Source organism: Poromitra crassiceps (genome assembly GCF_964638095.1).
Source record: "Poromitra crassiceps genome assembly, chromosome: 12".
Taxonomy (NCBI): domain Eukaryota; kingdom Metazoa; phylum Chordata; class Actinopteri; order Beryciformes; family Melamphaidae; genus Poromitra; species Poromitra crassiceps.
In genome coordinates this window covers 6,777,127-6,804,674 of record NC_139632.1, presented here as the reverse complement: position 1 = coordinate 6,804,674, position 27,548 = coordinate 6,777,127, and the positions used below count along the sequence as shown (strand labels likewise).

At 47.1% G+C, this 27,548-nt stretch overlaps 1 protein-coding gene across 1 annotated transcript in view; it reads right to left on the bottom strand.

Annotated features, from left to right (window-relative positions):
- Window positions 1-22,249, bottom strand: part of fcho1 (FCH and mu domain containing endocytic adaptor 1) — an 89,986-nt gene extending 67,737 nt beyond the window's left edge. Inside the window, exon 1 of the mRNA XM_083647502.1 lies at window positions 22,159-22,249. The gene's annotated coding sequence lies outside the window, so the exon portion shown is untranslated. The remainder of the gene's footprint in view (window positions 1-22,158) is intronic.
- Between the last annotated feature and the right edge of the window lie 5,299 nt (window positions 22,250-27,548).

Here is a 27,548-nt window from a genome sequence, read left to right as displayed (position 1 = left end):
TGATGCTAGCTCCTCCCCCTGACCTCTCCTCCAGCTCACAGTCCTCCTGATGCTGGCGCATGGCGGAGAGGAAGGGAGAAAGAGCATGTCAGCTACTCCTCCTTAAGGTGCCTCTCTTCTTGATCATAAGCTTCTGCAAACCTTTGTATTTTCACCCTTTGCCAAGGCCAGAATCCTATCCTCTGCCCTCCGACAATGAATTTCATGATTAAAGTCTGGCTGAAAACCGCACACAACCAAGCTTCACGAAGGTCCCCATTTCATAAAGAGGAAATGAATAAATACAGTGACTTCATAAGAGGGTGAGTGTGGAGCGCTGTGGGAGGGAGGGACGCCATGCTGACGTCCTGAGACATCTCTAATGTAGGAAGGCTGATCCTGAGGGAGGAGCTATAGGGTTCGAGCGACTACTTCAAAGAGACAGGACAGAGGGAGCTGAGGAAGGAAGCAGGTGTGTGTGTGTGTGTGTGTGTGTGTGTGTGTGTGTGTGTGTGTGTGTGTGTGTGTGACTGTGTGTGTGTGTGTGTGTGTGTGTGTGACTGTGTGTGTGACTGTGTGTGTGACTGTGTGTGTGTGTGTGTGTGTGTGTGTGTGTGTGTGTGTGTGTGTGTGTGTGTGTGTGTGTGTGTGTGTGTGTGTGTGTGTGTGTGTAGGAGATTGAGGGGACGCAGAGATCGAAGGAGGGAGAGATTAAGCGAGTCATGTTTAATTAGGGCTGCACAATCAAATCAATGTAAAAAAATCACAATATGGCCAAGTGGAATATCCCAACCGCAGGAGCAGCTGCTTTTTTGTGTGAAAATAAAAAAATATGCAAAAATGTGCATTCTCACTAAAATTGTGACTGACTCATATCGCAATATCTGTCAATATAATTGCAATATGATTGGTTTTTTGGCGTATCGTGCAGCCCTACAGTATGTTCAATGCTGCTATAAAACACTTGATGGGCCCACACCACACCTGTGACCACATTCATCAGCTTACTCACTGATCATCACAATGGTTGTTAGGGTGCATCAAAATACACATTTTCAGAATATTGATCTGTCTGGGTGCTAAAAGTGTTACCATCCATGAAAAAACAACACATGCAAAATAGTTTTGCAATACGTGGTGATCTAGGGGTATAACGGCACATCAGCTTTTTCAGCAACAGGGGGTAACTGGCACTCATTGGGGAGCCATGATAAATTGGTTCATTTTATGCCATTCTCTGGTTCCATCACTTTGGGCTTAGGTTTCAATGTTTGGTTTAAAAAAGAAGCAGCAGCAAGCCATGTGGCAAAGAATTCACATTCACAATTGTATTATCTTCCAAAAAATTATCTCTGCTAAATTAATCATTCCCACAAGAATGTTCTAAACTTCAACTTTCTCTGCTTTGGGCCCCTAGTCTAACATAACCATTCCTGTTGGAGTTACAGGGGGAGGGGAAAACATAATTGCCACGAGAACTTGAGAGCTGATCTTTCTCGCGGGGTGGGGGGGGGGGGGTGGGGGGTTGTTAGTGGTTCGAAGACTGGCACCACAGCCTTCATTCCATCCAACATCCTCGGACGGCCGAGACTTGTGTCACTGGCTACACGGTTGAAGATCACACCAATGTAGCAGGCTGCCTTCATGCGCGGCCTGATCGAGGAGTCAGGTGGTAATTCGGCAAAGGTCTCTACATCCTATGCGACAGCAGACCGAGCACGCCGCCACGTGCTGGAGGCAATCAGTGAGGAACGGTACGAGCAGTGGACACCACACACCCTACACTGGGACAGCAAGTTGACGCCAATAGAGGGAATGCACGTGACGTCACGGACGCGACAGTCAGTGCGGGTACGCCCACTCAGCTGCGGTGAGTGTCAAAACGTCTAAACAAGCCAGGTGGCGCCGCCGGGTCACGGTGTTTAGCGTTCAGCTTCCGCGAGAAAACAACGAAAATGGGAAAGTGCTTTTGTGCCATTGACTGTAAAAATAGATTCAACAAGGCGTCGGAGGTATCTTTTTACAGGCTGCCGAAAGCTAATGAAACGGTCCCGGTCTTCTCTGCAGCTATCCAGGGTTTCAATGAGGGCTCATTCATTCTCTGGCTGTGTTTTACCTGCACAGATATAACGTTACATGAGTGACAGTGTTCACTATGATTGAACAAAGCTAGCGTGTGTTAGTGACAGCGTATGCTATATTTTTCTTAATAAAAGTTGTAATAAAATAAATATTTACCTCTCCACATAGGCTACAACCAGAATATCCAATGCTGTCCTCGTTACTTTAATGTCGCCAACAAATCCAGCCTTGAAGTACGACGCGTATGCTTTCATGCTTTGGTTTGTGTATTTCCCCAGCGTCGATATTAAGTACATATAAATGTCAGGAAACCCTATTCCTGGCCACATGTCTACGTCCATGGACCACTGGTTCTTTGGCAAGCTGTAAGGGTCACATTCGAGTCCAACTGCCTTTAATTTAAGCAGATAATCGTTTATATTAGCCGTGGTTTCGCTACTACCCTTGGCGGAAGCCACGTTTGTTTTGGAAATTTGACACTCAGTGCTGCTCAGTCCGGCTGAGGGGGCGTGTTCGGGAGGGGGCGTGGCGTCTGTGCATTCCCTCTATGCTCAACAATGTACGCCAGTTAGAGGAGCGTCTGACAGTGGTGGTCGGAGATGCAGAGCGGCTCAAACTGCTCGGTGTGCCAGCATTCATTAAGGGGACAGACGAAGCATGTGGAACGATCATCAACCGGCTGACGTGCAAGCTGCTGCAGGAGTGGTGCTGTGCTGACCAGGTTGTCAACATGGCATTTGACACCACCGCATCAAACACTGGCCATCTCACGGCAGCCTGCATCGCCATTCAGCTCTCAATGGGTCGACCACTGCTCTGGTCTGGGTGTCGGCACCACATCGGCGAGGTGCTCCTCAGCCACATTTTCACTGACCTCAAGGTGGAGACGTCACGCTCGCCAGAGGTTACATTGTTTACACGTCTGCGGGATAACTGGAACCTGGTGCCACACAAGGACAGCGACCCATTGTCCCGTTACATTCCAGACGCCGCCGAACCACTGTTCCTGGTCAAGTTGCGTGGTGAATTCATTGAGTGTGCTGCAGGAGTGCTTGACTACAAGCGAGGTGACTACCGTGAGTTTGTGCAGCTGTGTCGTGTGTATCTGGGTGCAGACGGTCCAGCGCACACTCCAGTTACCTTCCAACGGCCGGGAGCACTGCACAAGGCGCGATGGATGGCCAAGCTGCTCTACATACTCAAACTGGCCTTGATGGAGCAGCACATTGCATTGCTTCCTCAGGGCACCAGGGCAGCAGGTGCTGAAGATTCGGGCGTTTGCCAACTTTATCGCGCACATCTACGCAACGTGGTGGCTGACCTGCGACACGGCCGTAGATGCAGCATGGAATGATCTCACACTCTATCAATGTTGTGAATGACTGCGCCGAGTGTGGCATCAAACTCACATCAGACTTTGTGGCAGCAGCCAGGGGAGAGGAGCATCTGCAGAATGTACTGCAGGCAGTGGAGCATGACGGCTCTAAACAGCCAAAACTGCGCAGCTGCAAGCGCAAGCTGGACCAGGACTAGGACTCTAGGTTGCTCAATGGTTGCTTCAATGTTCTCGGTTCTAGGTTGCTTCAATGTTCTCAAATAAATAAATGTTCTATTCAAATTCAAATGTTCTGTTAAAAAATAAATACATCTTGTTCTATTCAAAATGTTGTTCTATGCATTTCTAAAATTTGCCTTGATCCAAAAAGGCAGATTTTCGTATTTTTCACATGCTGTGTTACACCCCTAAATCTCAATCAATTTTCCCAAAACTTTGCAAAAGTCATTTTTATGTGTCTCCTAACAAAATGCAACCCCAGACAGTTTGATATGTTGAGATTTCATTTTTGCATTGCAATTTGATGCACCCTAATGGTTGTGTGTCATCTCCCAGGTAATGATCACTTATGGGGTGCCTCGGACCTCCATGTGTTAAACCACACACACACACACACACACACACACACACACACACACACACACACACCATAGGAATTCGTTATTGCCCTTTCCAAGTGTGTCCATATGAAAGTGTTTCCCCCCAGGGCAGACCTCATTCAGAGGCTCCTCCTGTTACTGTATCTGCTATACTGCTGACTCTGTGTGGGTGTGTGTGTGTGTGTGTGTGTGTGTGTGTGCGTGTGTGTGTTTGTGTGTGTGCGTGTGCGTGTGTCCTTTCCCACGCATGGCACAGACTCAGGTGACCTGGCAATGGCATTAACAACCAATAAACACACACAAACACTGCACAGTACACACACACACACACACACACACACACACACACACACACACACACACACACACACACACACACACACACACACACACACACACACACACACACACACACACACCTCGTTAATTAGCTCAGCAGAGGGACTGGAAGCCCCTGCACACAGCGTTCTGTTTGGCAGAGCGGGCACAGCAAACAGTGAGAGAGAGAGAGAGCTGGAGGTAGCAGGAAGGAGGGAGATGAGTAAAGCTAGGAGGACTAAATCCAAATGGGAGTGTAAAGTATTGCACAGGCATTGAGATATAAATGAAAAAGAAAATTGTAATGTTGCTATTTTTAAACTTTCGTACATAATTTCATCTTGTTTCAAAAAGACATTGATGCCAGCGTCAATAGATGCTGCCTGGGCACAGAAACCACTAAAGAGCCATGCAGGGTTAAGGACATGGGGACATGCAGGGTTAAGGACATGGGGACATGCAGGGTTAAGGACATGGGGACATGCAGGGTTAAGGACATGGGGACATGCAGGGTTAAGGACATGGGGACATGCAGGGTTAAGGACATGAGGACATGGTGATTCACCAACATACCAGATGGTTTCTAGGCAAGGTCATGGAGATAGCCACAGAGGAAGGAGATGCTCAGGCCAACAGACAGAGATGGTGCGCGCGCGTGCGCGCGCGTGTGTGTGTGTGTGTGTGTGTGTGCGTGTGTGTGTCTGTGTGTGTGTGAGAGAGAGAGAGAGAGAGAGAGAGTGAGAGAGAGAGAGAAGAAGTCAACATTGGACTGGCTTTCTATTTGTGACAACTTGGTGGTGTGTTTGGTTTCAGTCTTGAGGGTTTTGAGAGCCAGAGACACAGCAGCAGATATGAGGTGTGCACGGCGACGTGATGTGGAAAGCAGTCACTCGGCGGGACGTATGGAAGGAGCTGACGTGCAGCATTCTCCTCTCCATCTGGTTTCAACTAGACGTCACGTAACGTTCAGCTGAGATCAGCTCTGCTCTGAAGCAAACACATACCACAGAACAGAGGTAGGAGGACATGCTCATCAGGCAAATGTTGCTCATGCCGCGCATGACACCAGGGGCACCACATGGATCAACCAATCACCACAGCAGCCTCAAGCAGCACTGACTCTCAACTAGGGTTGTGCGATGTCAACCAAATAGTCATCGTATGGTTCCACAGTGAAACATCGCGATGGACAATGGCATCGGCGTTGACGGGAAGGGGAGGGGGGCTACTACTACAGCACAGAGCCTAGGCGACTGAAGCAGAAGCAGTGGCTGTCACTACCAGCAATATTGAACGGCGCAAAACAAATAACGTTAACATTACAGATCCTGACCAACCAATATGTTGAATTTAACTAGCTGGCAGAAAACTGACAGAATTACTGGCGGATATAACGTTCGATTCGCGTGGGCTCAGTTTTGAACCTAACTTTACGTTAAGGAGAAATAGAAACACAGCAGCAGCAGCAGCCTGCAGTATGTTATGGAGCGACTTCATGGAAACAGGCGAGTTGAATTCACAGTTGAAGACTTGTTGTAACATTACTCACATTGCATTGAAAACAGGAAAGAATGTGAAGTTTCTTCTTTGTCTTAACATTTTCACAACAACACAACCGACTTCTGCTTATCCTCATTCCTCCCCTCCCCCTCCCCCTCCCCCCCCCTCCTCCTCCTCTCCGCTCTACCGCTTCTCTCAACTGGGTGCGCTTGTTTAATGCCGCCCGCGCATCCCCTGCGCGCCACGGCTGAGTGGACTTGTATTTTACTTTTTTTTAACGGATAATCACGATGGTCCGATGTAGACGGCTCAGAGGTCGATGGGGGTCGGCCCATCGACGATGGTCAATGCCATCATCCTTCGTGCCAACCCTACTCTCAACCTACTACTGTAGAAGCACACATACACAACTATACGCAGTGGGAACACAGTTCTCCCGTGACTCTCTCTCAAGAGAGAGCCAGCCAACTGCTGCTACTGTATGTATCCCACAGTTCTTTGCATATCTAGTGTCCTCTACAGCCAAGAAAACAGTATTCACCTTATGTTCCAACACAGTTACTTCCTATTGTGTTTACACTTCCTGTGACAGTACAGTACTAGTGAGCAGGTAAAACAGACGGTGTTCTGAACAGGAAGTCATAACACAACTGAAACAAGTGGGCGGGGCTACATAAGGTGAATAAAGTAGAGAATTCTGAAGTTGCTGGCTTTATATGAGGGGAGGGGCAGAGGGGGGGATTGTTTAAAATCTGTGATGGTATAATTGGTTGTAAATTGTATGCATTGCCAACTGGTATGCAATGTAACCACTAAAAAGTAAAGTCATGGGATTTTAATATAAAAATTGGTAAATTTGTTACCAGTTGTTGTTAAATAGATGAATGTTAATAATACTGTCCTGTCAATGTGTTTCTACCCAAGAGTCCACAATCACGCTGGTGCTCGACTTGACCGCTCCGTTTTCTGATCTGAGATGAGCAACCGTGAACGACAGGCAGACAACAAGACACACGTTTATCATATCATCAGCAGACAGGCAGGCAGGCAGTTAGACAGAAGCCAGGCCACCAGCTATATCAGTTAACACACACTTGTCTCTCTTGCAGTCTCCTCTGAGACGCAGCACCCTCCTCGACCCTCGCGCGGCCTGACAACACGCAGATGGCTGCCCTGAAAAATGAGGACTTAAAGAAAGGCAGAGGGGGGAGGAAAGATACACACACAGACAAAAACTATCCCCAAGCCATTTATTTCCTGCTTCCTGTCCGCCCCGAAGCTTCTGCTGTGTTTGTTTCCTTGCTCCTCTACGAGGTGTGAAGGGCTTTGTGTTGGAGAGAGTGGGCTACTAACAGATGCCTCTCTGAGGGAAGCGCAGCCGGAAACTCCTTCCTCCTCCTCCTCCTCCTCACTCCCCCTCCTCTTCCTCACCTCCACCTGCTCCGCTCCCTTCTCTGAGAGAAGGGATGAAACAGGCTGATGAGGAGGAACTACAGAGTGACTCGCACATCTATCTCTCCTCCTCACTGACTGACAACCTCGGGGAGAGCGCTGCCTCCGCTGGCTCGGAGGAAGCAAATCTAAATGGAATTGGGTTAAATGTAATGACACACAGCCGAGAGTGGAATAAAGACGCTCCGCTGGGCTCCTAACAGCCCCATCTGTCATTGGCTCAGGGAGCGAGAGGAGGAGGGAGAGAGAGAGAGAGAGAGAGAGAGAGAGAGAGAGAGAGAGCGAGAGCGAGAGCGAGAGAGAGGAAGAACGAGTGGAGGTGAAAAACAGAGGAGTGGTGGGCGGACGGATGGTGAGATAGAGAGAAAAATAACAGTCCTGTTGGAAAGTCAGACAGGTCAACGAAGACAAAACAAGCCTCCAAGCAGGTGAACAAAAAGAGGAGTAGGCAGAAGACACTGAGTGACATGGTGGCAGTGGTACATGGTGGCAGTGGTACATGGGGGCAGTGGTACATGGTGGCAGTGGTACATGGTGGCAGTGGTACATGGTGGCAGTGGTACATGGTGGCAGTGGTACGAGACGAGTGCAGCGGATCACAAAAAAAGCTCCCTACATAAGATGTGTTTTGTGCAGCAGACTAGAGGTTTGAAGACGTCCTTCAAAGCCAGTTTCTCTGGTAGAGCGCCAAAGCTAAGTCACATCAACATCACTTAGCAACCATCCCAGAGGGATCATTAAAGTTCACTCTTAATTATTTACCAGGAAAAATCGATTGAATATATTAAGCTGGCCAATCTATTCCAATCCAAACCGTTTCCCTTTTATTTATGTCTTTTTTCAAAAATATCAGTAATGTCTTTACTTGTTTCCCACATTGGGCATTGACTTTTAATTAGGGCTGGTCATCGGCCATGTGGTTGAATCAATATCACAATAATAAATAAGGCTTAAGTTACGTATGCAAAATCTATTCATTTATAACTGGCAAGTGGCAAATTGCCAGCTGTTGCTACTAGCAAAAATCTAATCAAAAACGCCACGTTAACTGGGAGTTCCTACTCGCAAACTTGGGGATGATTTCTCAACCCCCAGTTGCTCCCAGCGTGTCATTTGACGTCATTTCAACATGGCGCCCACGATTGTAAGAATTGTACGAATTTTAAAACACATTTTTGACACATTTTTCTTTTCTTTTCAACAATAGTAAGCTTTCAGACCAATCAGCATACCAATACAATAGTTGGTTAAAACCTACAACTGGCTACAATTGGCCTTTGTATCCACCTGCCCAGGGACTCCAGATGGAAATAGTAGCCTATGGCTAATCTGTTACAAAGCATCTCTTCCCCTATGGGGTTTAATGTTTTTTTGTATATGTCCCTGCCAAATAAACTAAAAAAAAAAAAAAAAAAAAACGTTGAATGCTGTTATTAGCTGTTAGCTTAGACAGCTAACGGCTATTAGCATCCATGGTTTTGCGACTTGAAGCCTGAAGCTTGATCGCACGCAGGTTGGAGTTTGCCACTTGCCAGCTGAGCTCCTACCATAAACGAATGCAGCATAATCCACTCAATGTTCATCGCATTCAACTAAATGGTCATGTTAGATCGTTGCGATGATGTCAGTAATATTCCTACCATTATGTCAAGTAATATTTCTATCACACCAGATTTGGTCAGTTTTTACTTCTTTTTTTAATACAGAATGTGATTGTTATCATCAATGTAGACATCCCAAAATCACCATATCATCATGACATGATTCCACTCAAAGATGATTTGATTATGGAATTATTACATTAAACATTAAAAACTACTGTTAATGGCAACCCCTTTGCATGCAATCTCTTCCTCCCTATGCGTCGTCGCCACAGCGGACTGAGCGGAGGTGTGAGGCAATGAAAGTGACAGAGACAGACAGGCCTACAGGCCTACAGGTGTACTGCACTGCAGAGCCACTGGTGTCTGTCCTTCAGTATGAAGGCTGCTTTGGCGACGAGAGCAGTACAGATCTCTCCGGTCTCATTTCCCCTGCTGCACCAACAGTCCTCTTAAGACAACAGTCTTCTGCCAACCTGCTACATCCAGACCAGCACTGTGTCACTCACTGCTGCTGCTGTTGGTGATTTAAAGCAACACTTCACTCACTCGAGTAGATATTTGTACTTTCTTGCAAATATACCACCTGCATGGGTTTCATGACCAGTCAGGCACCAATACAGGCTGTCAGTTTATCTGTAGTGATGTCACCCATTTCGCTTTGATTTTAACCTCATTAGTTAGGATTTATCGTATGTATTTTTTTCGGATTTCCGATAAATCCTCCGCTTCTTTTCACCTGACAGTGAGGAGCTTCACCTGCAGGGCGTAGCGCGTGGGAGGATCACGCTAATCCCACCAGTTCCCCTCTCCTCCGAACAGGCGCCCCGACCGACCAGAGGAGGCACTAGTGCAGGGACCACGACGAGTGACGACACATACCCTTAATCCGGCTTCCCACCCGCAGACACGGCCAATTGTGCCTGTATGGACGCCCGACCATGCCGGAGGTAGCACGGGGGCTCGAACCTGCAACCCTCTTGTTGGTAGGCACTAGGCAGGGAATCTACATCTCAGGGACAGTTAATGTCTCAAGCTGACATACTGCTTTAAGACCATCTGTGTCAGACATGGATTTACCCAGTCCATCCTGCTGGTGATTCACTGTGTGTGTTATGAAGAGGCAGATAATTGCTATGAGCATCATCATCATCAACAAAGTGAGCAGCACCCCCATATTTTCAGCACCACCTGTGCATCAACAAAAACACTCAAATCAATGATTGCGCTTCAGCGAGAACAGACGGTTCTGTTCTTCTCGCTGAAGGTTGGTCTGACCAAAACCAACAGTCTCACATCACCATCAACTCGATGACTGAATTCCATTTGAATATGTAATCAGCTTCAGCCGGCGGCGTTCCATCCACACAAGCCTGTATAGTTATTCAAACAGAAAGAGTAAGAGTGAGACAGCAAACGCAACGGACAGGAGAGAGAGGGTGAGGCCAAGCGAGCGAGACAGAGAGGGAGAGAGAGAGAGAGAGAGAGAGAGAGAGAGAGAGAGAGAGAGAGAGAAAAGGAGAGAGATAAACACAACCCAGGCTCTCAGCTCTCCATTGTCCTGGCCTGAATGTGCTTTTGTCACTGCAGCATACAGTCCAGTCCAGAGCAGTCTATGACAATGTGCCAGGCGGGCATCACTATTTCATCACCATGACCAGCTGTGTGAGAGCAGAGAGCGTGCTGCATGGCAGCATGGTATGACCAGCTGTGTGAGAGCAGAGAGCGTGCTGCATGGCAGCATGGTATGACCAGCTGTGTGAGAGCAGAGAGCGTGCTGCATGGCAGCATGGTATGACCAGCTGTGTGAGAGCAGAGAGCGTGCTGCATGGCAGCATGGTATGACCAGCTGTGTGAGAGCAGAGAGCATGCAGCATGGCAGCATGGTATGACCAGCTGTGTGAGAGCAGAGAGCATGCAGCATGGCAGCATGGTATGACCAGCTGTGTGAGAGCAGAGAGCGTGCTGCATGGCAGCATGGTATGACCAGCTGTGTGAGAGCAGAGAGCGTGCTGCATGGCAGCATGGTATGACCAGCTGTGTGAGAGCAGAGAGCGTGCTGCATGGCAGCATGGTATGACCAGCTGTGTGAGAGCAGAGAGCATGCAGCATGGCAGCATGGTATGACCAGCTGTGTGAGAGCAGAGAGCATGCAGCATGGCAGCATGGTATGAACAGCTGTGTGAGAGCAGAGAGCATGCAGCATGGCAGCATGGTATGAACAGCTGTGTGAGAGCAGAGAGCATGCAGCATGGCAGCATGGTATGACCAGCTGTGTGAGAGCAGAGAGCATGCAGCATGGCAGCATGGTATGACCAGCTGTGTGAGAGCAGAGAGCATGCAGCATGGCAGCATGGTATGACCAGCACAACACAATGCGCGTCAATGTTCCTGCACCGGCTATAAACAGGCTTGAAAACAAGCAGTTGAGCAGGAGCATATTTGCATAGTCCAGCTGTAACCCTGTAGTATAACAGCCTGTTTACAAGGCTCCCTCTTGTTTTCCTCACCATGTCTTCCCTCTTTAGAGCTGCCACATTTGGGGACATCTGTTATATGAATGGGAAAATAGACTTTAAGTGTTTTAAAACAAATTATTATGGAGGCCAACTGTAAATGAAGATAGTCCAGTTTAAGCCCAGCACAACGGCAGAGGATTCCCTAAACTCGTCCACCTCTTCTTTTATAGCAGTTTCCTCTGCTGGGTGCTTTTATTCAGACAGCCTGAGCTACGGCTAAAAACAAGAAAAGGAAACACTTTCCCCCCTCTTCTACCGAGAACAAATAATACGCCTGCACTGAAGCCAACAACAAGCCTCCAGGCTGAGCCAACATATAGTAAACAACCAGGGGTCCATTCCTCCTCCACCTCTCCCTATCACCCTCGCTTAATGAGCTCAGCGTGAAATGAACCAGTAACCTAGAAATAGACCCAGGACCCAGATCCAGGCCTGATCCTCCTGCCAGGGAGCCAGACCTGATCCTCCTCCAGCCAGGGAGCCAGACCTGATCCTCCTCCAGCCAGGGAGCCAGACCTGATCCTCCTCCAGCCAGGGAGCCAGGCCTGATCCTCCTCCAGCCAGGGAGCCAGACCTGATCCTCCTCCAGCCAGGGAGCCAGACCTGATCCTCCTCCAGCCAGGGAGCCAGACCTGATCCTCCTCCAGCCAGGGAGCCAGGCCTGATCCTCCTCCAGCCAGGAAGCCAGGCCTGATCCTGCAGCCTGCCCGGGGGTGCATACTTGTGCATAGCAGCCAGGGCCCTTCCATCTGCCATGGGCTGCCCCTGGCTGGGCTCATTCATAATCATCACCCCAGGCGGAGGTCATGGATAATTCACGGGTTTGACAAGATTTCTCAGCATGATTCCATATTGCCACCTGAATTCCCCAGACTCATTATATTCATACTGTCATGGATTTCTGCCAGAAGAGATGTCTTGCATTGTAAATTGAGAATTCTGAATTTGAGATACAGAGTTTTTTAAGCGGTGCAGCCGCTCCGATAAGTGACATGTGTCCATCCGTTTTCATCGAGATTTGAGCAGCGCACTGAGTGGTGAGAATGAGATTTAGCCTGGGCCCCGCCCCTCGCCCCGCCTCTACAAGGAAGCACAGTGGAGAGCGAAAGTGCCACGACTCGAAGCAGGTGAAACACGCGCACACACAGTGCCAGAGAGAGGAGAGAGGGGGAGGAGTATTCCCCTTATCATTTGCCCATATCAGGACGCTTCTGCATTAGCCTGGGTAAACCCAGCCCCCAGTGACCTGCTCTCAGGCCTACCCTGCTTACAGTCACGTAGTGACTGGGAACTCTGAGAGCAGATCACGTGGGGGCTGGGTTTACCTAGGCTACTTCTACATGACGTCATTTTGTAATCGTATTTCCGTTTTAGACCCGGAAGTAGATTACTCCCACCTTTATCATTTTTAGACTTGCCAAAAAGCTGTTTTCAAGCAAAAACAAACAAGCTGTTATAAAGTTTTTATATTTTTTCGGATGAGAACGTAACATTCAAAATATGTGACCAGGCCTATTATGAAATTTTCAAGCAGCGAGGAACGCGCGCTGGCTGTGTGACCGGTCGGCGGTCAGACTAACGCTAGCTAGTAGGCTATCTGTCAAGTGTCAACCCATACTGGCAGTGAGAAAACACTGTCGGCGTGCTTTTGTAACTAACGTTAAATGCCGACCGGGTAACAGCCATCGGCTCCTCGCAGCAGTAACGCTATGAACATGTAACTGAAGTTACATGTTCGCAGTGTAGCTGCTGAATGTTGACAAACTTCATTCATAGTTTACAGTTTATCGATGTTTACCGGCCGGCTAACGCTGAACCAGAAGAACAAATACAATTGCGTCTACGCGGGAGAGAGAAAAAGTGGGCGTGGTGAATAAGGTGAATAGGGTACGACCTGCGCAAACCTGCACCTTTTTTATTTTATTATGATGATGATGCAACAGGTTGTTCTCGCTGTTTCCTGCCTCTGGGTTCTGCCCTTCTTGGCAAAGAAGAGGGAAGGGCTCGCAGCACCCTAGCCTACATAACAGGGGCTCCCCATCTATAATTAATATTTGTCATCAGTACCATACCGTGCATTGTAGGGGAGCCAAGTGGGGAGGGAGGGAGGGAGGATCAGAATAGTAAGAAGATCCTTCTGGGTCAAAGAGAGAGAGGAGTTACCCGAGTCCCAACGTGGGAGAGTTCTGCCAGTTAACTATGCATGACTGCAAACGTGAACGTGTGCGCTCAGCAGGCTTCTCTCTGATAAAGCCTCAGCTCGCCAAAGACATCCATTCATTCAAATCTAATGCAAACCAGGCAGCTCTCTTAGTTCCTTGTCCCTTCCTTTTCTCCTCTGTCACTCTCCACATCACCTCTCCTCTCTGTCACTCTCCTCTCTGTCACTCTCTACATCACCTCTCCTCTGTGTCACTCTCTACATCACCTCTCCTCTGTGTCACTCTCCACATCACCTCTCCTCTGTGTCACTCTCCACATCACCTCTCCTCTCTGTCACTCTCTACATCACCTCTCCTCTGTGTCACTCTCCACATCACCTCTCCTCTCTGTCACTCTCTACATCACCTCTCCTCTGTGTCACTCTCCACATCACCTCTCCTCTGTGTCACTCTCCACATCACCTCTGTGTCACTCTCCACATCACCTCTCCTCTGTGTCACTCTCCACATCACCTCTCCTCTCTGTCACTCTCTACATCACCTCTCCTCTCTGTCACTCTCCACATCACCTCTCCTCTCTGTCACTCTCCACATCACCTCTCCTCTGTCACTCTCCACATCACCTCTCCTCTGTGTCACTCTCTACATCACCTCTCCTCTGTGTCACTCTCTACATCACCTCTCCTCTGTGTCACTCTCTACATCACCTCTCCTCTCTGTCACTCTCTACATCACCTCTCCTCTCTGTCACTCTCTACATCACCTCTCCTCTGTCACTCTCTACATCACCTCTCCTCTGTCACTCTCTACATCACCTCTCCTCTGTCACTCTCTACATCACCTCTCCTCTGTGTCACTCTCCACATCACCTCTCCTCTGTGTCACTCTCTACATCACCTCTCCTCTGTGTCACTCTCTACATCACCTCTCCTCTGTGTCACTCTCTGCATCACCTCTCCTCTCTGTCACTCTCTACATCACCTCTCCTCTGTGTCACTCTCTACATCACCTCTCCTCTGTGTCACTCTCCACATCACCTCTCCTCTCTGTCACTCTCTACATCACCTCTCCTCTGTGTCACTCTCTACATCACCTCTCCTCTGTGTCACTCTCTGCATCACCTCTCCTCTGTGTCACTCTCCGCATCACCTCTCCTCTCTGTCACTCTCCACATCACCTCTCCTCTGTGTCACTCTCTACATCACCTCTCCTCTGTGTCACTCTCTACATCACCTCTCCTCTCTGTCACTCTCTACATCACCTCTCCTCTGTGTCACTCTCTACATCACCTCTCCTCTCTGTCACTCTCCACATCACCTCTCCTCTGTGTCACTCTCTACATCACCTCTCCTCTCTGTCACTCTCTACATCACCTCTCCTCTGTGTCACTCTCTACATCACCTCTCCTCTGTGTCACTCCCTACATCACCTCTCCTCTGTGTCACTCTCTACATCACCTCTCCTCTCTGTCACTCTCTACATCACCTCTCCTCTGTGTCACTCTCTACATCACCTCTCCTCTCTGTCACTCTCCACATCACCTCTCCTCTCTGTCACTCTCCACATCACCTCTCCTCTCTGTCACTCTCCACATCACCTCTCCTCTCTGTCACTCTCTACATCACCTCTCCTCTCTGTCACTCTCTACATCACCTCTCCTCTCTGTCACTCTCTACATCACCTCTCCTCTGTGTCACTCTCCACATCACCTCTCTGTGTCACTCTCCACATCACCTCTCCTCTGTGTCACTCTCCACATCACCTCTCCTCTCTGTCACTCTCCACATCACCTCTCCTCTGTGTCACTCTCTACATCCCCTCTCCTCTCTGTCACTCTCCACATCACCTCTCCTCTGTGTCACTCTCCACATCACCTCTCCTCTGTGTCACTCTCTACATCCCCTGTCCTCTCTGTCACTCTCCACATCACCTCTCCTCTCTGTCACTCTCCACATCACCTCTCCTCTGTGTCACTCTCTACATCACCTCTCCTCTGTGTCACTCTCCACATCACCTCTCCTCTGTGTCACTCTCCTCTCTGTCACTCTCTACATCACCTCTCCTCTGTGTCACTCTCCACATCACCTCTCCTCTGTGTCACTCTCCTCTCTGTCACTCTCCACATCACCTCTCCTCTCTGTCACTCTCCACATCACCTCTCCTCTCTGTCACTCTCCACATCACCTCTCCTCTGTGTCACTCTCCACATCACCTCTCCTCTGTGTCACTCTCTACATCACCTCTCCTCTGTGTCACTCTCTACATCACCTCTCCTCTCTGTCACTCTCCACATCACCTCTCCTCTGTGTCACTCTCCACATCACCTCTCCTCTGTGTCACTCTCTACATCACCTCTCCTCTGTGTCACTCTCTACATCACCTCTCCTGTGTCACTCCCTACATCACCTCTCCTCTCTGTCACTCTCCACATCACCTCTCCTCTGTGTCACTCTCCACATCACCTCTCCTCTGTGTCACTCTCCACATCACCTCTCCTCTGTGTCACTCTCCACATCACCTCTCCTCTGTGTCACTCTCCTCTCTGTCACTCTCTACATCACCTCTCCTCTGTGTCACTCTCTACATCACCTCTCCTCTGTGTCACTCTCCACATCACCTCTCCTCTCTGTCACTCTCTACATCACCTCTCCTCTGTGTCACTCTCCACATCACCTCTCCTCTGTGTCACTCTCTACATCACCTCTCCTCTGTGTCACTCTCCACATCACCTCTCCTCTGTGTCACTCTCCACATCACCTCTCCTCTGTGTCACTCTCCACATCACCTCTCCTCTGTGTCACTCTCTACATCACCTCTCCTCTCTGTCACTCTCTACATCACCTCTCCTCTCTGTCACTCTCCACATCACCTCTCCTCTGTGTCACTCTCTACATCACCTCTCCTCTGTGTCACTCTCTACATCACCTCTCCTCTGTGTCACTCTCTACATCACCTCTCCTCTCTGTCACTCTCTACATCACCTCTCCTCTCTGTCACTCTCTACATCACCTCTCCTCTGTGTCACTCTCTACATCACCTATCCTCTGTGTCACTCTCTACATCACCTCTCCTCTGTGTCACTCTCTACATCACCTCTCCTCTCTGTCACTCTCTACATCACCTCTCCTCTGTGTCACTCTCTACATCACCTCTCCTCTCTGTCACTCTCCACATCACCTCTCCTCTGTGTCACTCTCTACATCACCTCTCCTCTCTGTCACTCTCTACATCACCTCTCCTCTCTGTCACTCTCTACATCACCTCTCCTCTCTGTCACTCTCCACATCACCTCTCCTCTGTGTCACTCTCTACATCACCTCTCCTCTGTGTCACTCTCCACATCACCTCTGCTATGTGTCACTCTCCACATCACCTCTCCTCTGTGTCACTCTCTACATCACCTCTCCTCTGTGTCACTCTCCACATCACCTCTCCTCTGTGTCACTCTCCTCTCTGTCACTCTCTACATCCCCTCTCCTCTCTGTCACTCTCCACATCACCTCTCCTCTCTGTCACTCTCCACATCACCTCTCCTCTGTGTCACTCTCTACATCACCTCTCCTCTGTGTCACTCTCCACATCACCTCTCCTCTGTGTCACTCTCCTCTCTGTCACTCTCTACATCACCTCTCCTCTGTGTCACTCTCCACATCACCTCTCCTCTGTGTCACTCTCCTCTCTGTCACTCTCCACATCACCTCTCCTCTCTGTCACTCTCCACATCACCTCTCCTCTGTGTCACTCTCCACATCACCTCTCCTCTGTGTCACTCTCCACATCACCTCTCCTCTGTGTCACTCTCCACATCACCTCTCCTCTGTGTCACTCTCCTCTCTGTCACTCTCTACATCACCTCTCCTCTGTGTCACTCTCTACATCACCTCTCCTCTGTGTCACTCTCCACATCACCTCTCCTCTCTGTCACTCTCTACATCACCTCTCCTCTGTGTCACTCTCCACATCACCTCTCCTCTGTGTCACTCTCTACATCACCTCTCCTCTGTGTCACTCTCCACATCACCTCTCCTCTGTGTCACTCTCCACATCACCTCTCCTCTGTGTCACTCTCCACATCACCTCTCCTCTGTGTCACTCTCTACATCACCTCTCCTCTCTGTCACTCTCTACATCACCTCTCCTCTCTGTCACTCTCTACATCACCTCTCCTCTCTGTCACTCTCCACATCACCTCTCCTCTGTGTCACTCTCTACATCACCTCTCCTCTGTGTCACTCTCTACATCACCTCTCCTCTGTGTCACTCTCTACATCACCTCTCCTCTCTGTCACTCTCTACATCACCTCTCCTCTCTGTCACTCTCTACATCACCTCTCCTCTGTGTCACTCTCTACATCACCTATCCTCTGTGTCACTCTCTACATCACCTCTCCTCTGTGTCACTCTCTACATCACCTCTCCTCTCTGTCACTCTCTACATTACCTCTCCTCTGTGTCACTCTCTACATCACCTCTCCTCTCTGTCACTCTCCACATCACCTCTCCTCTGTGTCACTCTCTACATCACCTCTCCTCTCTGTCACTCTCTACATCACCTCTCCTCTGTCACTCTCTACATCACCTCTCCTCTCTGTCACTCTCCACATCACCTCTCCTCTGTGTCACTCTCTACATCACCTCTCCTCTGTGTCACTCTCCACATCACCTCTGCTATGTGTCACTCTCCACATCACCTCTCCTCTGTGTCACTCTCTACATCACCTCTCCTCTCTGTCACTCTCCACATCACCTCTGCTATGTGTCACTCTCCACATCACCTCTCCTCTGTGTCACTCTCTACATCACCTCTCCTCTGTGTCACTCTCCACATCACCTCTCCTCTGTCACTCTCTACATCACCTCTCTCCTCTGTGTCACTCTCTACATCACCTCTCCTCTCTGTCACTCTCTACATCACCTCTCCTCTGTGTCACTCTCCACATCACCTCTCCTCTCTGTCACTCTCCTCTGTGTCACTCTCTACATCACCTCTCCTCTCTGTCACTCTCTACATCACCTCTCTCCTCTGTGTCACTCTCTACATCACCTCTCCTCTCTGTCACTCTCCTCTCTGTCACTCTCTACATCACCTCTCCTCTCTGTCACTCTCCTCTCTGTCACTCTCTACATCACCTCTCCTCTCTGTCACTCTCCTCTGTGTCACTCTCCACATCACCTCTCCTCTCTGTCACTCTCCTCTGTGTCACTCTCTACATCACCTCTCCTCTCTGTCACTCTCTACATCACCTCTCTCCTCTGTGTCACTCTCTACATCACCTCTCCTCTCTGTACTCTCCTCTCTGTCACTCTCTACATCACCTCTCTCCTCTGTGTCACTCTCTACATCACCTCTCCTCTCTGTCACTCTCCTCTGTCACTCTCTACATCACCTCTCCTCTCTGTCACTCTCCTCTCTGTCACTCTCTACATCACCTCTCCTCTCTGTCACTCTCCACATCACATCTCCTCTCTGTCACTCTCTACATCACCTCTCCTCTGTGTCACTCTCCTCATCACCTCTCCTCTCTGTCACTCTCCACCTCACAGGCTGTCATGGTGCTCAGACAGCCTGAAGGGGTAGAAAAGGGGGCTCTATAAATCAGGCATTAGAAGAGAGTGTGTTCTTTGGTGAGTGGCTGTGTGAAGCGAGTGTGTGGTTTGGTGAGTGGCTGTGTGTGAAGATGAAGCAGCCAGTCAGCAGGAGTGGCAGGCAGCCAGAGGTTAGGCCAATGTTTTCTCTGCCTATATTCTCTTCCCAGGTGGTCCAAATTCTCACTTTCTGTGATTACCTCAATAAAAGAGTTAAATGTACTACCAAATTGAATTTGAATCCCACTTTAGTTCATTATTGCATTTTCCTTGCTCGTGGCTTCTGACAGTGTTCCATCATCATGTATATTCATTTTGCTGTGATGATGATGGCCTCCCACAGTCAGACATATTTGAAATGTCATTATTCTATTGAAATGAAAACAGTTGCAATAAATTACATCACAATTGTCCATAACACACATGAATAATTAATTTCAAATACGATACATTCTTAAAATGTATCACTTGCTGGAGCTGATCCTATAATGGTGTCGGGAGAAAATCCACCACATCTGAACAGAAATCAACTACACCACATGCCTGGCATCCAGCAAGGCAGGCAGCCAGGCACTCAATAGGTCAAGATCAACCTTCCCTGCCTGCCTGCTGTCTGTCCTTCAGAAGCAGTTGGCGGATTTTGTAATTTAGTAATATAATGACACTAGCAGGAACGGTATGGACTCTTTCTGATTTGACTTCAGCATTCAATTTGGTTCTCTCAAATATCAATAACCAAAGACAAACAGCACTGAGTCATGTGGCTCATCTTCCACAGAATGCCCACAGTGATCATCAGTGTGTTCTGAGGAGCTTTCCAGAAAGCACAGCTGTCCTTGGATTAAGACCTTTTATGAAGGAGAAGACAAAAGCCAACAACGGCATAGTCGATATTTACCGATGTCAATATGATCTGTATAAAAACAAGTTTCTATGATAATACAATTTTGTGTATACTGAAAAACACATGTAAACACTGCATTTGAAAAAGTAATGCATTTCTTTTTTCCAAAACATTTGGAAAAGCCCATAAATAATAGATTTACCGCATTGTCTCCTCTCTCCTCTATAATCCTACTGTTACTTATACACAAACCTCATACGCCTCACTCGGCTTCTTCACAGTGTAATCCTACTGTTACTTATACACAAACCTCATACACTTCACTCGGCTTCTTCACAGTATAATCCTACTGTTACTTATACACAAACCTTATACACTTCACTCGGCTTATTCACAGTATAATCCTACTGTTACTTATACACAAACCTTATACACTTCACTCGGCTTCTTCACAGTATAATCCTACTGTTACTTATACACAAACCTTATACACTTCACTCGGCTTATTCACAGTATAATCCTACTGTTACTTATACACAAACCTTATACACTTCACTCGGCTTCTTCACAGTATAATCCTACTGTTACTTATACACTTCACTCGGCTTCTTCACACTCCAGCCCACTCACACTGAGTCACTTTTTCAGCCTTCAGCGGGAAAAGTCCGGCACCAGGGAGACAGAGTGTTGTTCACTTTGATATCCAAAGTTCCAGCATTGCTCAGCTCACAAGTCCTGATATTTGGCTTCAGGTGGAGACAGACAGACGACTGTAGCACCTGAACCAAGCCAAGATGGATGCACGTATACGGTTTATGCTAGAGAGGAAAGCGAATTTCAAATGCCCATTTCAACAAAAACAAAACATAATGTACCACTGTGAGGGGAATTCCCGCTTTGGTTATTTGGGGTAGCAGTGAACTTGTGAAACTCAAGAGCGCTAACTTTGACACGGAATAGGCCTAAATAATAATTTCAATTCTCAAGCTATTTTAGCATTATTTAATGTTTTCACATAACATAAATCTCATCAGACAACCAGTCAATCACTGTTCAAGGGAGTAAGTTGTGGTGGTGGTGGTGGGCTATTACAAAACCGTGAGCAAGTCATCTCAATACATTACAGGAAGCAACTAACTGAAGACAGATAAAAATAAAAAATAAATTATATCAGAAGCTCTTTGTCAAACCGAGAGTGGTGTTTATTTACAAGGTTTCGGTCAGGGCGACTACTACTACACTCACCCCTGTTTGACCTTCTGCTACGGGTCCAGTGTTGGGTGCCATGCTCTACCTGAGGTGCTGCCTTCCAACCCAACCAAACATCTTGTCATCTTGTCTAAATAGCACACAAAAAATCCACATAGTCTAATATTAGGACAGTTCAACAACTTATGAGCATGAAGATCTCTTTATCTCTCTAACCTATAAAGCCCAGGTCTCTGATCTGTGATGCCCACTGTCCATTGTCCACCGTCCAGCAGAGCAGCCTGAGTGACAAGAGATAGGTTTACTTTCAGAACAGTTAAGGTTTTTACTTTTCCCAAGTCAGGAGCTGTGAGTGTGACTGTGACCCAACAAGACCTCAAAGGTGTAGAGGGAAAGACATGAACTATAGGTGACACTATCCACTAACAAACATGACCTGTCTTGTGTCATAGGAAAACCATTTGCATAGTGAAATTCAAACTTATACAATCCCACTGTCTGTCAAGAAATCCATAAAAGGCTAAATGGCTGCATCTCAACATTACAGCCTGATGATCTGAGTTGCAGTAAAGTTCAGTGGAAAAGCCATCATCACCCACCTTATCAGATCATGCTGATTCTGAAACCGTCTCTAGCAACATTTTGGATGTTTCACTGAAGGTGAAGCAATTAAGTTCTAAATTATATCCTGCCCGTAACGTTACACATTAACATTATGCACCCGTCTATATGAGTTATTCTATTATTTTAACATACAGTAATAGCAAATTTCCCTCCATTTATATGTCAAAACAAATGTGTGCGCGAGTGTCTCACGTTAACGTTTCAAGTGCAGGCATTTTTCAATTCAACATTGTCACACAGTCATGCATGGTCAACTCGGCACACTGGCGCAGACTAGTCCTTCGAGTTATAGTTTCAAAATTACACTCGTGTTACAAAGGGGGGCGAACGGATAGCGAAGTATTTACCTGTGTAGGCTTGCTGGAAAACGTTTATAGTACATTTTCCATCCTCAGCTCGAGCAGTCTCGTCGGTCCCCGGCCGTCGCGTGCACCCTGTGAGCGGTTTGAGCATAGTAGAAATAATTCACCCACCAGGCAGTTTTCGGTGTGCGCGCAAACTCCCGCCCCCCTCACTGCTGATTGGCTAATGTGTCCGTCAATGTGGGATAGACGTGTTGTAGGCATAGCAACCACCTAAAGGCGGGTCTTAAGAGCGTATAGTCTCAGCCTATTGGATAGCCTTTTCCAAGGTCACGCCCCCAACTATATATACATCATATCATCATTATGTGATTGAAGAGATCATGTAGAAATCGAATGAAGCTATTAGTGTAGTATTTAAATTACTTATTTTTTGTATTGTCCATTTGTGGAACAAGGTCCAAAATAGGGTAACCAAAGTGCAATCATTTTATAAATATATTCATTCAGCTAAGGTGTCATCATAGCCTTCCTGCCAGTGCAGTGTCAGTTTTCATCCTAACTTCTATGTGAGCTGGTACATAAACTGCCTGTTTTATGGAAACAAGCCTTTGTCTCGCCCCTGCTGGAAACTGGTGATCCTTCAAGAGGTCCTTGCCATGACTGCTGCTGTCAAAATGTCTTCTGTAATGTGCTTTTGTGCATGTTTTTGTTAAATTCTGTTTTAATTGTTTTCCATGTTGTAAGTATTGTCTGTGTCACGCCCTGACATCTGATTTTTGCTGCCTTCTTGGTCAGATCAGCATTGTAAAAGAGATTTCTATCTCAATGCTTTTTTTTATCTGGTTAAATAAAGGTTTATAAAAAATACATTTGTGTGTTTGCAAAGACAAAGGGAAACAGGTGGAATAAACATGACGTCCTCTTCAACCAATGGCCATCAATCATATTGATCCCACATGTTAGTCAGCTGGCCTCCTAAGTCACATGATCCCAGAGTATTACCATCAACACAGAAAGCACGCCCTGTGTATGGGCTGTTGCATACAGTCACAACAGGTAGCCTACACCTTATAGCCAAAACAGAGTCTCTTTGTTAGATTACTGTTTCATGTCTTTGGGAGAGATGTGTCCTTTCAGTCAACACTGACAGCTTCAGGGTCACTGGTGTGCTGTGCTGGTGCGATAACTGGTTTTGAACTGGTTTGAAAACCCAATTGCGGAATTGCTTTCTAAATGTAACTGTCAGATTGGATATTCAAAGTAATAGCACACCAGATGACCTACAGCAGTGGTTCCCAACCTTAGGGTCGCGACCCTAAGTGGGGTCGCCTGGAATTAAAAAAGGGTCGCCTGAAAATGGCCTTAATTATACCAGACCCAATTTAATATTACATAAGATGATTATGGTCACTTGCGATTTTTTTTTTTTTTTTTTAGTTCTGAGGATAAAGTGATAATCCCTACGATTTCAGTTTTGTTCTCTTGGGTGACACCTATGGCGATGAGTGGTAATTGCAGGTGACATCCAAACAGTGTTGCATTATGTGACATTACTAATGTCACATAATGTCACTATATACTACAAAGGCTTCCATCAATGGACCATAGCCTCAATCAATATTGTGAGTGACTCTTAATTTTATTTTTTTTAGATGAAAATCTTTGGGATTATAACTTTAAATCAGGATTCTGAGAATAAAGTCAGAGTTTTGAGATTAAAGTCAGAATTCTGCGGGGGGGAAGAAGCATACTATGTGACATCACTGACGATGTCACTGATGACATTATCGATGGTGTACCGGAATTTGAATGTCGCGGGTGCCTAGATTTTTGCGACGTCAAAATAGGGTCACGAGCCGAAAAATGTTGGGAACCCCTGAACTACAGATTCATGTGTGTGTGTGTGTGTGTGTGTGTGTGTGTGTGTGTGTGTGTGTGTGTGTGGGGAAGGGGGTCTATGAAATGCATGTTTTTTTTATGCGCCAGAAAATAGTAATGAAATCACCCCTCTTCTTAAATGTCTGACCAGCTGGGCACTTATGCATATTGCAGGCTCAGAGTAGTAATGGATATCGCTGTTTAACCAAGTCAAGCTTCACTATACAGGTCTGACACTTACAGGTCTGAGGAAGCCGCAAGGGTTGATTCACCACTTAGCTACCTACCTACTACATGATGTAGAAGGCAGTTTGGGGGGAATGTAAGCGAGAGGGAGAGAGAGAGAGAGAGAGATAACATCCCACTAGCTCAGGATATAGGAGGTGAGTGGAGGGGAGATCTTCGCCTGTGTATCCTCCACCTTGTCAAAAGCAGATAGATGGCACACAGGTCCCGGAGGGAGTGAGAGGTACAGTACACATTACAATCCTCTTCCTCGGTTGGTTGTCCAACTAAACACTATACAAAGCCTTACAGTGCCGATGCAGCTGATTGTTTCTCAGGACACATGATGCCAAGGCAGGTTATTTCAGTCAATTCATATGTTAATAGGTCATATATTGTGTATAACAGAGGCTGTTGAGGCAGGAAAATATAAACACATCATGCTATATATTTCAGCAATAGGCAAATGGGTCAGGTGTAAAGAAAATTAATACCCTGTTTTGCTGATAGTAAATATTTTGTGCTAATATTCAATATCTTTATTGTAATACAATAATATTTTACCATTTTCATGACAAAAAAAGGCAGGTTCTCAGTGTTTGATGAAAAAAGGCGAGACACGCACAATCCAAAACCTGTATAGGGCAGGTGCAGAGCTCGAGGCAGGAATAGTGGAGAAAATAAAGCTCGCACACTGCAAGGCTCCAGTTTAGGTGTTTTTATTTGACACCGGTGGGTAACGTTTCGGGCACCCTGTCTGAGGAAGGGCAGGGTGCCCGAAACGTTACCCACCGGTGTCAAATAAAAACACCTAAACTGGAGCCTTGCAGTGTGCGAGCTTTATTTTCTCCACAGGTTCTCAGTGTTTGCTGTAGAATTTTGTTCTCGTCAGGGAAGAAAAGCATTTAGGTCCTGGGACATGAAAGCTCTCGACCACACCTATTCAATGGATGTGTATGTATTCATTTTTGATGAATTCAAAATGTGTAGAGAAATAAAAATGTGATTGCAGGTTTTACAGACTGCTGTAATGTAGCTGTGGTCAGTGAGGAACCTCCATCATAATCAGTAATGGTCTACCCAGCATATCCTCAACTGCAACACTGCTGCTTGTATTACAAATGGAAAAAACAAGGGTCATCATTACCCAACAACAGGGGAACAAGCCGTTTTTAAGCCAATGAATCTGGAGGCAGGTTCTCCCCCGCCCACAACACAGTGGCAGTGACTCACCGCTGTGCCACGCCACATGCTCTTTTAGGTGTTTTCAGGAGATTTCCCACTGGAGGAGACAGCAGGCGAAGTGATATTAGCCTACTCTGGAGGAGACAGCAGGTGAAGGGATATTAGCCTACTCTGGAGGAGACAGCAGGTGAAGGGATATTAGCCTACTCTGGAGGAGACAGCAGGCGAAGTGATATTAGCCTACTCTGGAGGAGACAGCAGGTGAAGGGATATTAGCCTACTCTGGAGGAGACAGCAGGTGAAGGGATATTAGCCTACTCTGGAGGAGACAGCAGGTGAAGTGATATTAGCTTACTCTGGAGGAGACAGCAGGTGAAGGGATATTAGCCTACTCTGGAGGAGACAGCAGGTGAATTGATATTAGCCTACTCTGGAGGAGACAGCAGATGAAGTGATATTAGCCTACTCTGGAGAAGACAGCAGGTGAAGGGATATTAGCCTACTCTGGAGGAGACAGCAGGTGAAGTGATATTAGCCTACTCTGGAGGAGACAGCAGGTGAAGGGATATTAGCCTACTCTGGAGGAGACAGCAGGTGAAGGGATATTAGCCTACTCTGGAGGAGACAGCAGGTGAAGGGATATTAGCCTACTCTGGAGGATATTAGCCTACTCTGGAGGAGACAGCAGGTGAAGGGATATTAGCCTACTCTGGAGGAGACAGCAGCCTACTCTGGAGGAGACAGCAGGTGAAGTGATATTAGCCTACTCTGGAGGAGACAGCAGGTGAAGGGATATTAGCCTACTCTGGAGGAGACAGCAGGTGAAGGGATATTAGCCTACTCTGGAGGAGACAGCAGGTGAAGTGATATTAGCCTACTCTGGAGGAGACAGCAGGTGAAGGGATATTAGCCTACTCTGGAGGAGACAGCAGGTGAAGGGATATTAGCCTACTCTGGAGGAGACAGCAGGTGAAGGGATATTAGCCTACTCTGGAGGAGACAGCAGGTGAAGGGATATTAGCCTACTCTGGAGGAGACAGCAGGTGAAGGGATATTAGCCTACTCTGGAGGAGACAGCAGGTGAATTGATATTAGCCTACTCTGGAGGAGACAGCAGGTGAAGGGAGAGCCTACTCTGAGGTGCTGCTGACGCTCGATGTGACGCAGAGTGGTGCAGTGTTAACATGAGGACAGTGAAGTAGCAGAGCACAATGCAGTTATGTTAGAGTATAGGCTTTAGATTAGATTCTCGTCACTTCTACCTTCAGACTTATATTGAGATACTGCCAGGAAGTGAAGATTCTACTACAGCCTTCAAAGTCACAAACTGTTGTTTTCTGTATTAAGGGTGAGAATTAACAAGACATAAAAGGGGAGCATAAGATTTAAGTGATATGTGCAGTATTTGTCATCCAAATCGTGACTGTCATATGAATCAAGAAAAGTAGCTTCTGTTGAAATAATATACAACACAATTTCCTAACAGAACAACTTCATAAATAAGCCTGACAGGTTATACACGGCAGTGTGATCTTGCTTTCTTGCAAAAACAAATTAAACCAAGCATAATATTTTGAGCCTTTAATCTACAGTAAAATCTCACAAATAAAATGACAGATGGAAGCCATGTAAATTAATGATGTATCGGTCACTGCCACCTGTTGCTGGTCCTATTCTTATCCTGCAGTGTCTGTGTGAGGTTTCATGGCTCATCGGCTCTTATTTGTCTCCCCCTAAAGGTTTGTTTGGAGCATGTTCTCATGCTGATAGACACACAAAACAAGCTTGAAGGCACACACACGCTATTCCTCATTTCCTCTAGCATTTTTGTCAGATGAAAGGGGTCACTCTCTTCAATGGTTCATTCATTTTATGTGTGATTCATCTCTGAACATGATCATAATCTTCTTATGACTGCCTGATTAAGTAGCCTACAATTTTGAATGTGAATAAAATCTGACTGAAAAGACAAGAGTTTTACGAAACTAATTACGGCAGACCAAGGTGGCTGCGTTATTTCAATCAATTAATCGATCAAACCTGCGGCACAAACATTTGACAGCCATTGAGCCTCTAATATCAGGATCAGGAAGACTGAACTAAATGGAACAAAACAAATGCCAGATACAATGTGCTTTAAAAAA